This window comes from Acinonyx jubatus, chromosome C2 (genome assembly GCF_027475565.1).
Source record: "Acinonyx jubatus isolate Ajub_Pintada_27869175 chromosome C2, VMU_Ajub_asm_v1.0, whole genome shotgun sequence".
NCBI classification, from domain to species: Eukaryota; Metazoa; Chordata; class Mammalia; order Carnivora; family Felidae; genus Acinonyx; species Acinonyx jubatus.
Genome location: NC_069384.1, coordinates 60,256,802 through 60,272,110, shown reverse-complemented (window position 1 = coordinate 60,272,110; position 15,309 = coordinate 60,256,802). Strand labels below are relative to the sequence as shown.

Below are 15,309 nucleotides of genomic sequence, written 5' to 3'. Positions count from 1 at the left end.
GGTCACGCATGTAACTGCACTTTACTGCAAGCCTGTTTCAGTCAGGAATATCCATAATGGCTTTACTTACCAAAGTCTGAGGCCTCAGTGCAGTGGCTAGAATAGCTGGGATCTGTCTGAACCTCTTTCTGTCCGCATGGCTTCTTATCATTCACCAGTCTAGTCAGAGCTTCTTCACATGGTGTCTGCATCTCAAGAAAGCAAAAGAGGAGGCCGCCAGGACTCTTCCAGCCTTTGTTCAGAACGGGCACAGTGTGACCTCTGTTGCAATCTGTGGTCAAAAGGTCAAAGTCCAACCCTGATTCAAGATGAAGGGAAACAGACTCTGCCCTCCCCCCTTTAAACATAATTTGTTGTCAAATTGGCTAACTACAGTATGTAAAGTATGCTGTTAGTTTTTGGGGTAGATTCCCGTGGTTCATCGCTTACATACAACACCTAGTGCTCATCCCAAGTGCCCTCTTCAATGCCCATCACCCATTTTCCCCTCTCCTCCCAACCCCCTATCCACCTTCAGTTTGTTCTCTGTATTTAAGAGTCTCTTATTAAACTTTGCCTTTTGAAATGAGGGGCAACATTCAACAACAAGGATCTGAGGAACTGTTGATGGTTATCTTTGCTGACAGTCTATTTCCCTTCTCTGCTTCACTTCCTTTATTCCCTACTAGTGTTGCCTGGGGTTGTCTCCCAAATAAATTACTTACACTAAATTTCCCATCTTAGAATCTCAACCAAGAGAGCTTGGTAAATGAAGCAAAATCAGAAAGTGAATGGAGGGTATTAACAAAAGAAGAAAATGATGTGTTATGGGGTTGGGGCTAGGATAGAAAGACAATATAAAAGGGGTTCAAAGAGTAGAAAATTTATGAGGCCTAGGGTTTGACAATATCTGTGATATCAAAAAACTAGACATGATAAGTATGGCTTGGAGAGAAGCCTGGAAGGAAAGGAGACTATAGTCATAGATCCAACAGTGATAGAGTGCACCCTGGGGACTCCAAAGAACAGAAACCAGTGGAACAAAAACATGATTTCATTGATCAGCCTCTGTACAGGCTGCTGCCACTATCTTAGTTGTGAGGCTCAGCACTTTTGAAATCAACTCTCTTGGTTGTACATAGGCAAATACTCCTTCAGTTTGTTTTGTTATAGGTGATCCATGACACCAGACCTGGAGAGGAGGTGACCATTAACACAATCAGTGCACAACCCCTGAACAAGTTGCCCGAAAACAGCTTGAGGGGACTCTCCTGCCAACCAGAGCTGCAATCCTAAGGAAGTATGCTACCTTTTAAAAGTGGATAATGAACAAAAATAAGATGTATGGGAAAGAACAGGTGCTTCAGAGTCAAATTGGGATGACACATGATGTCACAAAAATAACTTGGCTTTTTGAACTCCACTCCTTTCTTACATCACATGGGATTAATACCTCCTTTGATTGTGATAATTAAATAGCAAAACATTAGCTAAGTGGCTAGCCCAAAACAGAGTGTAACTAAATATTGGTTTCCTTTTTTTCATTCTTCCTTCCTCCATCCAAAAAGCAAGATTCACAGACAAAGTGTAACATACCCTCTCTTTCTACTATTCATAGCTTGTTTCTGAAGAAGCACAACATGAGTGATCTACAATATGGTACCGAGGTGGCCTCAACAGGTCACTGTGTCTCTCTTAGATCTTGTTCACTATGAAGCAGTGACTAGGGGGACTCTAACTAGTGGCAAGTGCCCAATCTGAGGAATTTTTTTTTTTTTTTTAGTTTGAATGGAGAGCAAGAGGATTCATTTGTAGTAAGTAGCCACACAATCTGCTTGGATAGTATTTGGCATTCATATGGATATTGGCAAGAAATAAGCTTCATCTGAACTCTGTTGCGCTCTTATTCATTTTGTTAAAACCGATATTCAGAATATTACAGTGATATTCAAGTAAGGATAAGGGAAATTCCCATCACTTGATTTATGTTTGTAGATTTTTGTGAATTGTAAATTAAACTTGCAAGCTCTTGGCTAAAGTATTTGCCTCTTCATTTCAAAGGAAGGTGTTAAAATTCTGATTCTTATCATTAGTGTGATTATAGATTAATTTGTTCTTACTGTCCTTTCAAAACAAAATGAAGACCAGTGATATTTGAGTCCAACCATTTCACATTTAAATAGAATTATTTAGAAAGGATGCAACTGAATTGCACATATGACCTATATAAATAGCCTTTTAGGGAATAGAAAGTTGTAGACAGCAACTTGAAGGTAATTTTGTCCTCGTCTTCAGGTTTAATTTAGCCTGCCAGAATTTGTAAACTGATAAAAACCTGTTACTTGTTCATATAATTTCTGCTTATATTGACATGGTGTGAGGTGGAAAACTTGACAAACTCAAAATTTCTTCTTCTATGGTTTTGCTCATATTTCCTTAACTTGGAAGAATCTTGTTCCCATAACAGAAAACTTACTTCACTTCTCTCCTTTCCCAACTCCCAGCTGCACAGAATCATTCTTGGGTCCTTTCAGGATAGGAATATAGGAATTTTATCTTCCAAGTTGCCACCTGTCAGATCTTCAACTAATTGCTGGTCTTCTAGGTCCACAGCTCTGCCTGTTTCTCCAGGCTCTTGTAGCAATCCCCCTACTTCCCCCTTCACTAGCTAACTCTGAGTGTCCTTCAGGCTATCTGCTTGGCCACCTCCTGCAGAGTGATCCTCATCCCCACTTGTTTAGTTCTCCGCTGGGAGCAAAGCCTGAAGCACAGGGTTCTCTGTTTTCCTCCTTCATTGTATTTACCTTTTCCTGCTATGCACTATTCTTATTTATGTCTGGATGCCTTCTAGTATGCATTGCTTCTGATAAATTATAAACTCCCTAAAGGCAGGCATAAAATTCTTTCTTATATGTATGTGTGAACAGTGAACAGTATAGAACCTTGTACCAACCAGGTGTTTAATGCATATTTGTTAAGGTTATTTGAATGAATGTAATTCAGGCAGTTCTAAAGAACATTGCACTGCTTATAACACTTTTTGGTTCTAAGAAGAGTGTTTTTTAACTTATTTATTTAAATTCAAGTTAGTTAATATACAGTGTGCTATTGGTTTTAGGACTAGAACCCAGGGATTCATCACTTACATATAACATGTAGCGCTCATCACAAGTAAGTAGTTTTTATAAGGAGATATATCTAAAGTTCTCAGAATCTTAAACAAAATTGTAACATCATTTCCTTGAAATTCATAATAAATGCCCATTTGCTTAATCTTCACATTTAAAATTATGTTAACACACCGTTCACGAAATTATCCCACTCACCTGAAGTACTGATGTAAATACAGTTCTTATCTTTGGAGACATGGCAACTTCAGATGTCAGTTGATGATTTACTTGAAATTGTATGTGGAAGCCCTGCCTAACTCTCCTTTGTGATGAGGATAATCTATCTCTTCCTAAATCTTTTCCATAGGCCTGGGATCTGAGGAATTTGCCAGATCTGTTATGCAGAAATCATACAATAATGCCCATAACATTGAAAAATCCAGAAATAAGGCTATGTATATAGTCATAGAATGCTGCAGTTAGAGAGTGGAAACCATGTGTTCTGGCCTCACATTTCAGATAAGCAAATTAAAGCCTTGATAGGTGAAGGAACTTGTCTAAGATCCCTTGGCTGCTTGATGGTGGAACCATATCTTCTGATAGCTGAAGGTATATTTCATTGTACCCTGATGCAGTTAGATCCAGAGGTATACCAAAGGAGAAAGGAGTATAATGAAATTACTTCCAATGATAGATCTCTTGCAGAAATTAGATTTTTGTGAGTTTTCAATGAGATTTTTTTTATCATTGCCTGATATTATCATGTCCTATAATGTATCAAGTCTGGAAACAGATCTTGTAACGATAAAGATGTATGGGCTCTATTTTCATCTATAAAGTGAATTTGCTTTAGTTTCATTTAAAAAAAAGTTACATTTGAGTAGGTGCTTGTTTTTAATTTAGAAAATATAATTTAGTTGGGAACTTAATCATTGTCAGTTCTTGAGACAGTTTTTCAAACTTTAAGATATGTTGTGGGTTAATGTAAATCTTGACAAAAAAAAAAACCCTCTTTGAACAGAAGTTCTTTTATCTATTTGTTTTCCTTACTTTGGTTCTGAGATTTGATGAAAAATGTTGGTCTTGGAACATATGACTGACATTTTTTCCCATTTCCAAAACTTTTGAGGATTTGATGTATATGAATTTCACTTTTATTCTTACTCATTTGGTGGCACATATTTTTTTTAAATTTATTACCCACTTTATTGCCCCTTTTCTTCATGTGTTCAGGCCTCTTCCAGAAGCAAGTGACATATTACTAGCCCATTTACTACAATTTTTATCTATACTTCTTGATACTTTTTAAGAGCTTTCTGTTCCCCCAACTAATAATAATATATGAGTTTTGCTTCTGGTATAAAGAAAGAAACTTCTAACCAACACCCCACCTGCAAATAACAACTGAACAAAACTCTGAACAAAAGCAAAAAACAAAAGAAAAATAAACAAAACAAAAAACAATACAATGATCAAAAGTTATGGAGAATGAACAATAGTAGGAAGCTTTTTGAGGAGAGTGAAACTTGGATTAAGCAACTGGAATGGGGTGGGGTGTTTTCACATTTTTGTGGCTTTTCCTGAGGGTAACTATAGCTCTGGTGGCAACAGGGCAACTGAACTCCAAAAGAAAGCCCACTGCTTTCTGATTGGAGGAATCCTGGAAATGGGTACAGATGCCAGAGAATAAGGGGCAATTCAGGAAAGGAAAGAGAGAGAGATGGGAGAATCTCAAATTCTGTATATAAACCCTGCCTAACTATGGCTGACTCCTGAAAACCATATGTATATGACATCCTGAAAGCAATCAACTGAGATCTGAACAGGACAGAGTTTGCAGTTTGAGACGAAGCAAGTTAATGGCCTGTTAAAACAAAAATACCACTACTCTTTGGTTCTATATACCAGAATTCACTGTATCCACAATTAACATTGAAAATGTCCAAGATAAAACCCTAATGAGTCAAATATGAACAAAACAAAACAAAAAACAAAAACTCTAAAGGAAAATCAACGGATAACAATCCTGAAAGGACCCAAATGTTGGAATTATCAGGCAAGAAAATTAAAGTAGCTATTCCAATGGCACCTTGGTGACTCAGTTACTTAAGCGGCCGGCTCTTGGTTTCGGCTCAGATCATGAACTCCGGTTCCTGAGTTCAAGCCCTGTGTCAGGCTTCATGCTGACAGTGCAGAGCCTGCTTGAAATTCTCTTTCCCTCTCTCTCTGCCCCTTCCCTGCTCATACACACACTCTCTCTCTCAAAATAAATAAATAAACTTAAAAAAAAAAGTAGCTATTTTACCTGTGCTCAGTGAGGTGAAAGAGAATACTGTTGAAATGAATAAAAAGATAGGAAATCTCCAAGAGAAATGCATATATATTACATATATATAATATATATAAACATATAACCAAATGGAAAATTTAGAACAGAAAAATACATTATCTGAAATAAATTATTAATAGGCTTAATAGCATTAATAGAAGTGACAGAAGAAGTTGATGAACTTGAAGATAGTTCAATAAAAAGCATCCTATCTAGAAAGGAGTGAGAGAAAGAATGGAAAAAAATAAGTAGGACCTCAGAAGCCTGAAGGACATTTTAAAAGATCTAGCAAAAAAAAAAAAAAAAAAACAAAAAACAAAAAAAGATCTAGCATATAGGTAATTAAAGAATAAGAATAAGGCAGAAAAAATATTGTAATTTTTTAAGAATAAAGGTCAAAACTTCCCAAATTTTGCAAGAGACATATATAGATTTTCAAGGTTTAGTGAACTCAAAACACAATACATTTAAGAAAACAATGTCTAAGAGTATCATAATAAAGCTGCTGAAAGCCAAAATTATATTGCATTCAAAATCAGATTTAGTTTTGTTTTTTTTTTTAAATTTACTTTTAGAAAGATGAGGAAACAGTAGAAGGTAGTGTTTAAGTAATAGGCTTTAGTCTGCTAAAACTAAGCTCTGCTATTTATTAGCTAGATCTTTGACCTTGAGGTAGTTTCTTGTCTCAAAGAAAAGAGCATCACTTGAGCCTCATTTTTTTCTTTTATAAAATAGTGATAAAGATGAAAATAAAACTCCCTCACATGGCTGATTTATAGATTAAATTATATATATATATAATATGTATATATTATATATATATATATAAATATATACACACATATATATACATACATTATATATATATATATATATACACAGACACACACACACATATATACATACATTATATATATATACACACACAAACTCTTGAAAAAGCAGCTGATAGGGGCTGTATAAATGATAGCTGTTCTAATCTTTTTCCTGAGTGTTCTTTGCTTGGTTGTCTCTCTTAATTTTCATTATTGCAAATAATTTTCCTTTCTCATAACACCTTTATCTAGTGATTGTTAATAGTCTTATACAGTAAGTTGACATACTTTACTGTTTTTGCTGGTAGTTTTTATAATAGAGACCATAACTGGATTTGGAGGTTTATTAAAGTCTTTAAATGTATTTGGGCCATGAGTGTGTGTGTGTGTGTGTGTGTGTGTAGGTTTCTAACTCCTTATGTAATATTTTTATTTACAATAGTCTGTTTAGGTTTTCTGACTCCTCTCAAGCAAGTTAAAATTTTTCAATAAAATTGTCTTTTCATGGAAGTTCTAAAATAGCTTGAATATTTAGCTTAAATAATAGCATAAAGTTGTTCATGGTATTCAGTAATCATTTTAAATCTCTAAACATATTTGTTCTTTTTTTTCCTTTTTAATGCTGTTTATTTGTACCTTCTCTTTTTAATAAAACTTCCCAAAATTTTATTTTATTAATCTTTTCAGAGAACCAAATTTTATTTTGTTGACTATCTGTAGTTTTTTTATTTCACTTATTTCTGGTATTATTTTGTAATTTTTCTGCTCTTACATTTTTGGTTTTACTTTATTCTACCTTTTCTAACTTGATGATTTTAGTTTTTTTAAACATAAAAATCTATAGCTATACATTTTTCTTTGCTTAAGATGCATCCTGTGAGTTTTGTTGTTTTATTCATTTTCATTAAGTTCTATTTTTTTCTGTAATTTTTGAATTTTCATTAGTCTTTGACCCATGATTTTTATGAAGCTTTAATTTAAGAAAAATTCCAGTTATTCCAGGTATTTAGGGGGCAAGACTATGTTTTTGTTATTAAATATAAATTTAACTGTGCTTAGAGGAGATAATTAATGATTTTAATTATTTAGTATGTGTTGAGACTTACTTTGTGGCTTGACATAAGGTCAATTATTGCACATTTTTCATGCGTGCTTTGAAGGCATGTGTATCTTATAATTCTTAGGTGTAGTGTTTTATATTTATAATTAGATCTGCCTTATTAAATTATCATTACTTTTTTTTGCCTGGTTTCTCTTAGAATTAATGATAGAAATATGACCAAATTTTGTACTATGATTAAGAATTTTGCTGTTTGTGTTTTATATATTTTATATCTGTGCTGTTAGATGCTTAAACAATTTACTATGTCTTCTTATGAACTGTTTCATTTTCATTATTTAATGACTATCTTTATTTTTTAATAATGCCTTTACTTGGAATCTGGTTTATTAGGCCTTAATATGCCTACCTCAGTTTTTACCTTTCTTGTAGTTTCAAACATTCTCTCTTGTTATGTATTAGCTAAATCTCTCATAAACAGCATTTAGTAGGACTTTTTAAAATTCAGACTACCCTCATTCTCAAATACTTTTTAGACATATATTAGATCTTTTTATTCTGTCTCTTATATTCCTTAATGTCTTTTTTATGTTTTTCACCCTTTTATTCTGAGTAAATTCCTTGGAATTATCTTTCAGTTCAGTAATTCTTCCTTTAGCTGCATTAATGTGATGTATAGCCTCATTTCAGACCTTAATTTTAATAAAAAATTCAATTCTATGAATCTCTTTATTTTAAAAATATTTTTAAATGTTTACTCATTTTTCAGAGACAGAGAGAGAGAGCAAGCACATGTGCATGAGCACGGGAGGGGCAGAGAAATAGGGAGGCACAGAATCCTAAGCAGGCTCTAGGCTCTCAGCACAGAGCCCGACATGGGGCTCAAACTCATGAACCATGAAATCATGACCTGAGCCAAAGTCGGACACTCAACCAACTGAGCCACCCAGAATCTCTTTATTTTTTAATCAAATCTACCTATTTATGTTTTTCCTCCTTATTTTCACCCTTTTCTTTTTAAATTTCTTAGCATTTTAAACATTTTGCCCCACTAAATCTGAGATTACTGTTGTTACTTCTGTTCTTAAGACTGTGCTCTGTTCATTTTCTAACTTAATGATCATATTTAATATAAAGCACTTTTGTATCTTCTGAATTATTTATGGGAAAACTTTTCTTCATATGTTTGATATTTTTGCTATGGGAGTTCTTTTTCATTGCAGTATGCTTTGTTGAAGTTGTTCTAGCAGATAGATTTGCTTCTTCTAGGTAGTCCAGGTATATTACTTGGTTGCCATTCTCTATGATTGCAGTTATCATAAACTTGCTTTGTGTCTCTGACTGAATATGCAATTACTGAATTGCATAAAACCCTTGAGTGTTGTGGCAGCATCATAGTAATATGCCAAATGCCCTGTCCTTTATATTCCTTTTTGTTTCTATCTTTTTGGAATTTTAATTTCTTTCTTGTGAGATCAAACATTTAAAAGGCTCTGTTTGTATATGTGTTTGTGTGTTTTCTCTTTTAAATGTAGCACCTCTGTGTTATTAAGGAACATTCCTCTATGAATCTAGCCTGACATTTTATAGGAAACAGAAGAGCATATTCCTCCTAAAAGGCCTTTCGACTTCTATTTCTTTGGCTTGAATACCTGTTCTCTAAGAATATCTTCCTAACTCATTCCCTGATTTATTTCAGGTCTTTACCTGAATGTGATCTTTCAATGATATCATCATCCATTACCCTTTCTAAAATTTTACCCCCCAATTCCTCCATCCCAACATTTATTTTCCTCTTCCTAGCTTTATTTTAATTCCTTAATATGGATGATTGTCTATTATTGTATATATTTTAGTTTTTTTTTTCTTGCTTATTGTCACTTGCCACACAAAAATGTAATCTCCATGAGACCAGAAGTTTTCATCTATTCATTCCTGTATCTTTGCTATCGAGAGAAATGACTGGTACATAGTAAATACTCAATAAATTTTTGTTTAATAAGTGAATGAAATATTCAGTGGCTGTATATTGGGTGCCTATCCCTGAACGAAGTCGTGATGCTATGAAAGATAGAAAAATAGACACCATTTCAGCCCTCATGAAGATGACAGTCTTGAAGAGAACATAGACTTTAGAAAACATTTTATCACCACAGGTGGGCAAATGCTATAAACTCAAAAGGACTCTTTTGGTAAACTTTTTGATACCAGGTCAGCATTCCTTGAGGTGCAAGTATGGAGCCATGGTGGTTACTTTTGGTATGCAGTGCATCTAAGACCTCTTACTCTCTTTTTTGATTTGTGTAAGAACAGTTCAAAGAATACACACACACACACACACACACACACACACACACACACACACGGATGAGAAAGACACTGATTTAGAAAACAGTTTTAACAAGGGAGCTGACATAAGTTTGACTAGAGCAGTGAGAAAAATGAAAGCACCTAAGAGTGGAAAAAAGAATTTCTAATGAAGTTTTCATGATACTGTTTCTTTTTCAGTGATGGTAGCCACTGTCTGATAAGCACAGAATGCAAAGAAAGGTCCTACTTCTACATTGTGCTGCCTTGTAATTGTACCTAAAGAGCAAGTACACATTTGCCTTTTATACCTCTGCAGGTAGTACATACAGGAGGATATGCTGTTACTTTATCATAGTAAATAATAAAGTTCGTGGCTATATTTACACGGGCTGAGTTTCCAGCACATGAAATCATGTGAAGAATGTTAAACCTCTAATATGTGTTTAATGTACATTTCAGTTGATTTTTCTCCTAACTATAAGAGTGGCAATTATTTTATTTATATGTGGGGAATGCTGTATCACGTAAGTGAAAAGCTAATAGATTTCTTGGCAATTTTTCTATCATGTTAAAATCTCTTTCCATTTCTGTTGTTATAGTCCTACTAGTCTGTCTTATGCTTTTTTTAGTTATAGTCCTTAGCACCTACTTGCTTTTATTCTGCCTTTGAGCTCTTGTTTCTTCCATTTTTCTCCATCCAAAATGTCTGTTCCTGGGCTTTTAGTCAAATCATCTCTCTATCTTGCTGCAGACTGGCTGGCCAATGCAAAGGAACTAATTTGTAGCCAGCCCCTTTTCCTAAATGCCATAAATTATACTACCAGCTGCTTTCATATATATAATCTCATTCAATTGCCATTAAAAACTCTGTGTTTTAGATAAAATCCCCCCATTCTAAATAAGATGAAACAGTATTAGGAAGATTATGTAAGTTCCCCTAGGATACACACTTAGGAAGCTGGAATTCAAACCCAAACTTTTAATTGGAAGTGGTTGCTGTTCTCATTATAATTCCATTCCTTCTCCTAGATATTCCACCTTCAGCCTACCTAGAATTGCTTCTGAAGTTTTCCTGACTTGCTGTTGATTGAATGGAATTTATAATTAAAGCATTCTTACAGCACTGAGGTTTCCAAGTGGTAGACAGAGTTGGAATGTAGAAAAAACAATGGTAGGGTAGCTGTTACCTACCAGATTTCACAGTCTCTTTTGATTGAAACCTGCTGCTCCAAGCCTCATATTTATACATCTGACTAATAGTAATTGAGTGTTTTTGTGTGTGTCAGGCACAAAACTAGACCCTGGATATGGAATGCCAAACTAAATAATGTGACCTCTATGGAGTGTACAGCCTAGTTGGGGAAATAAACACATAAACCCATGACCACATGAATAATCCAAACTGTCATAAATGCTACAAAAGAATAAAATAATGGCAGGATCTGTCTCAGAAACAATAGTTGGAGGTGGCCTCTCAGAGAGAATAGAAGCACGCAGTTGGTCAGGGACTACGGAAATCTTCTAGGGCACTATGACTCAATGTGTCTGTGGACAAGAGGGATTTGGAGCATTCTCCCCTGCCCACCCTGGGGCCACACCAACCAGGCTTTCTAATCTGTTGTGAATATTTGAGACTAGGATTGTCATCATTTAGTTTTCTACAGAATAAGAGGAAAAGTAGGAGGGGAAAGTAAAAAGAGGTTTGGAAGGTTAGTCCTTTAAAAGTTGAAAAAGAATTTGTTTAGGAATGTAATTCCTTAATTTTTTTTATGCAGTGTAAATTTTCTTAATCATCGGGAACAGATGGTAACCCAATTCGTTCAGTATTTCTTTAACCAATATTTAAGCCATACCTACTATTTTTTAGGTATTGTACTAAGGACTAGAGATGTAACAATGAATGAGACAAAACTCCTGTTCCCATGTCTTATATTAAAGGCAATTACAATGCAGTCTTATGATTATTATGACAAGATTAAGGACAGGGCTTCAGACTCTGGAGGAAGAAAATATCTAAACTGATACCCCAGGGATGTGTACATGCAGGTCAGTAGAATTTTCACATTGTCCAAGAATAAGTTCTTTCCGTAATCATAATGTCAAGTTATATTTGAGGATATAATTCCCAATTTTTATCTAAATTCTAGTTTTGTGCATTTTCTTGACTAGCTCTTAAACTTTGATTTAAAGAATTTAAATTTTAAGATATCATCTGTTTAATAAAACTATTTTCTCCTTAATAAACTGTGAAGTGTGGATTACAGAATAGAGTTATTTATAATATATTATAGATCAGGCTTCTATGTGAGAGTTCAAATTCATCATGTTTATACATAAAATTTGATATTGTTTCATTTTAAGTGGTAGCCATTAATACTAGAAAAGTCAAACCTCACTTTTTTTTTTTTTAATAAGCTTAGGTTTTCATACAGGTAGTGGCTTCATTATAGCTGGTCTGACCTGAGGTCTAGACAGACCTGCTGTGCTCTTGGGTTAATGGGTGTTTATTGTATGGTTCCCTTTTCCTTCCTTATTACCCTTTATCTATTTCCATTTCACAGAATAGATAAATAGATAACTGTTGCTTCTCATACTTCCTCTTTCTGATAGGAAGATAGATTTTTTTATGTGTGAAGGGCTAAATCTAGCTTAGTAATTTATAAAAATAAGCATAATTAACTAGTTTTTTGAGTCTACTTTTAAAATTATAATTCCTCTTATTCTTCATAGGCTTTCTAAAGTTCAGATAAAACCACAGAAATTGGGGCACCTCGATTTTAAAAATTAAATTGCCTCTATTGATGATTAAATTCAACATTTTATAATAACAATGTAACAATGATAGAGCACCAAGCTCAGCTCGGTAGTGGGTCCAAAAGTAAACACATATGAAATAAAATAAAAATATTTTGGATCACATAATGTCATTTCTCAAAATAGGTCAAACTTAAAATGTAAAGCACTTAAGATGTTCCTAAGGATGTTCACTAGGTCATTGGGGAAATGGTCTGCAGTCTAATTTAGGTTCAGAGTTCTTTTATGGAGCCACTGTCCCCTGCAGACCCTGCTGAGGCCCTTTTCAGTGCCTTAAATGAATTAGCTATTCAATTTATTAATGGCCCAGGAGGCACCACCAATTACCCCCCTCTTCCATGTCTAGTCAGGCCTAACCAGTATAGAGGGAAGATAAACTTTCCTGCACTTCACAGCATGGAATTGGACTTATTCAGTCCCCACTGGGGAATACAGCTGTGCCAGCCTGCAAGTAAAAAGAACTTAACACAAATCCTCTATAGTATATCTCCATCTGGAATGGTGCTGATAGCAACTTCACCCTCATGTGACCCAAACTATTCTAGCGACTCTCAAGATACCATTTAACAGTTCTAGATCTGTGCTGTCCTCCAAATCAAAACAGAACTCAGGACTGTCATAACAACATCATTATACACTCACTCACATATTCTAAACCATGAGAGAAAAACTGACTATAATATTTTTCATTATATTTGCAAACTTTGTATTCTATGTGAGCTCAAGTCATTTGCAGGGTCTCTTTAGAAAACATGAAAAGGTGATTCTCTCACATGTTATTGTTAAGGGCCCACAACACCTTGGCCTAATTCCAGTTGAATAATTACATTTATGTCATCCTTATTTTCTATTTCTTGGATTGTTTCAGTTAAGTATGGAAAATAAACTTTCATTTTCACTCAGAAAAATGGGCATATATTGCTGAGATCCTACTGCCTTCCTCTTCAGTAATAGGAATGGTGGTTTAAAAAGCTGGTTAGGGCTGGGTACTGTGGCTATTACTATTGTTACAGTGTTTTCCTGATTCAGAGATACTCTGTGAACATCCATACTGGCTCCTGGATGAACTGTGGAAGATAGAGTGATATCTTGAGTAAGCTTTCTTTCTATCTCCTTACTCGCTGTTTAGTTTACCACTTTAACTTAAAGGGACAGACATCCTCTCTTTTTCTCACACAACTAGGGCCAAACTAATAGCCTCCCTTCAGCAATGCTTACTTTATAGCAGGAACTGTGCTGGTTCCATTACATGCCTTTAACATGTAATAGGCACAAACATAGGTAACATGATCTTCATTTTGACAGACAGGGAAAATGTCACTTGCTCAACACCACACAGTTGAAGAGCGGGAGCTGGAATTCAATTGCAGGTTTGTCTGATGGCAAAAGCTAATCTCGTAACCACCGTGCTACCTCATATAACTCTCATGCTGTCCAGAACTCTGGACAGAACTACAGATAATTGGTCATATAAGTAGCTTCTGTCCATTCTTGGCACCACTTCACACAGGCTGACCCCATTGACCGAACCTCAAAACCATCGTGTGTCACTCGCTTCAGAAGGGCACATGATGGTTACATTATGCTTACAGGCCAAAAGGAAGCTGAGCTGCTATTAAGAGAAACTCTGCTGCATCACTTTATCTGCACAACAAAAATGGTCTTACCCACCTCCATCACCACCTTCTGCTGTTAGAGATCCCCTCAGCATTTAGTCTGTCCACTCCTATCTCCTTTCCTTTCCCTGGTAGTATTGTAACAGTACATTTGGCAAGGTTAGCAAGTAACCACTTATTTACTTTAGTTGCCAATAAATAACTATAGCTGTTAATAATTGTGCATATGTTTTGTGTGGCCTTACATAATCTGAGACAAGCTTAGTTAGACATCTGGCATCTGAGGTTGGGTTAATATGCCTTCATAACTGGTCTCCTGTTATATAATTCTGTATTAACAAAAAATAGATCACGTAAGAAACAAAACTAAACACTTAATTTATTAGGGTATTTTATAAGTGATACACACTCATGTACTCATGACATTTTCTTGAATGTTACCTAAGTATCAGTTGTTGTGCAATAATATGAAAGGAGATGTCTGATATATGCTTTCTTGTTTTAAAATGTACCATATCTGGGGCGCCTTGGTGGCTCAGTTGGTTAAGCATCCGACTTCAGTTTAATCTCACAGGTTTGCGAGTTCAAGCCTCACGTTGAGCTGTCTGCTGTCAGCACGGAGTCTGCCCCAGATCTTCTGTCTCCTCTCTCTGCCCCTCCCCTACTCATTCTCTCCCTCTGTCTCTCTCTCTCTTTCTCTCAAAAATAAGCATTTAAAAAATAAAAAATAAAGTGTACCATATCTGTTTAAATACAGATGTTTAAATACCTTAAACTGTATTGTGTTATATGAGTTATATGTACATATTTTTTATTTTGGTTTTTTGTTTGTTTTTAAGACTTTATTATTTAAGAACAGTGTTGGATTGACAGCAAAATTAATAGGAAGGTGTGTGAACATATTTTTTAGCACTGTTACATAGTTAGCTCTATGAGGGTAAGATATGTTCTGTTTTATCTGTTAGCATATCATAATGCCAAATATAACCCTTTGCGTGTACTAGATGCTCACTAAATATTGTTGACTTAGTGAATAAATTAGTCTGTAATAGGTTGAACAGATTTGCAGTCCTAAATTGTTCTTGACATCATTTCACTCTGCATAATTAAAGAAGTTTAACTAAGATGATTAAAAATGTGTTATTGAATTACTGGTGTAGATTCTAAAGCAGTGGGATGAAAGAGACCCTGGCCGTACCCCTAAGAGGAAGCAGTGAATGAGTTTCTCACTGTGGGTATACTTTGTGGATTTTATGTGTGACTGAATTAATTTACT

At 35.0% G+C, this 15,309-nt stretch overlaps 1 protein-coding gene across 39 annotated transcripts in view; it reads left to right on the top strand.

The window, feature by feature from the left end:
• ZBTB20 (zinc finger and BTB domain containing 20) overlaps nucleotides 1-15,309 on the top strand; it is a 762,566-nt gene that overhangs the window by 186,201 nt on the left and 561,056 nt on the right. For 3 of the 39 annotated variants that reach the window (XM_053221851.1, XM_053221853.1, XM_053221868.1), the window contains one exon: nucleotides 1,763-1,793. The exons of the other annotated variants lie outside the window; for them this stretch is intronic. The gene's annotated coding sequence lies outside the window, so the exon portion shown is untranslated. The remainder of the gene's footprint in view (nucleotides 1-1,762; nucleotides 1,794-15,309) is intronic. 39 annotated transcript variants of the gene reach the window in all.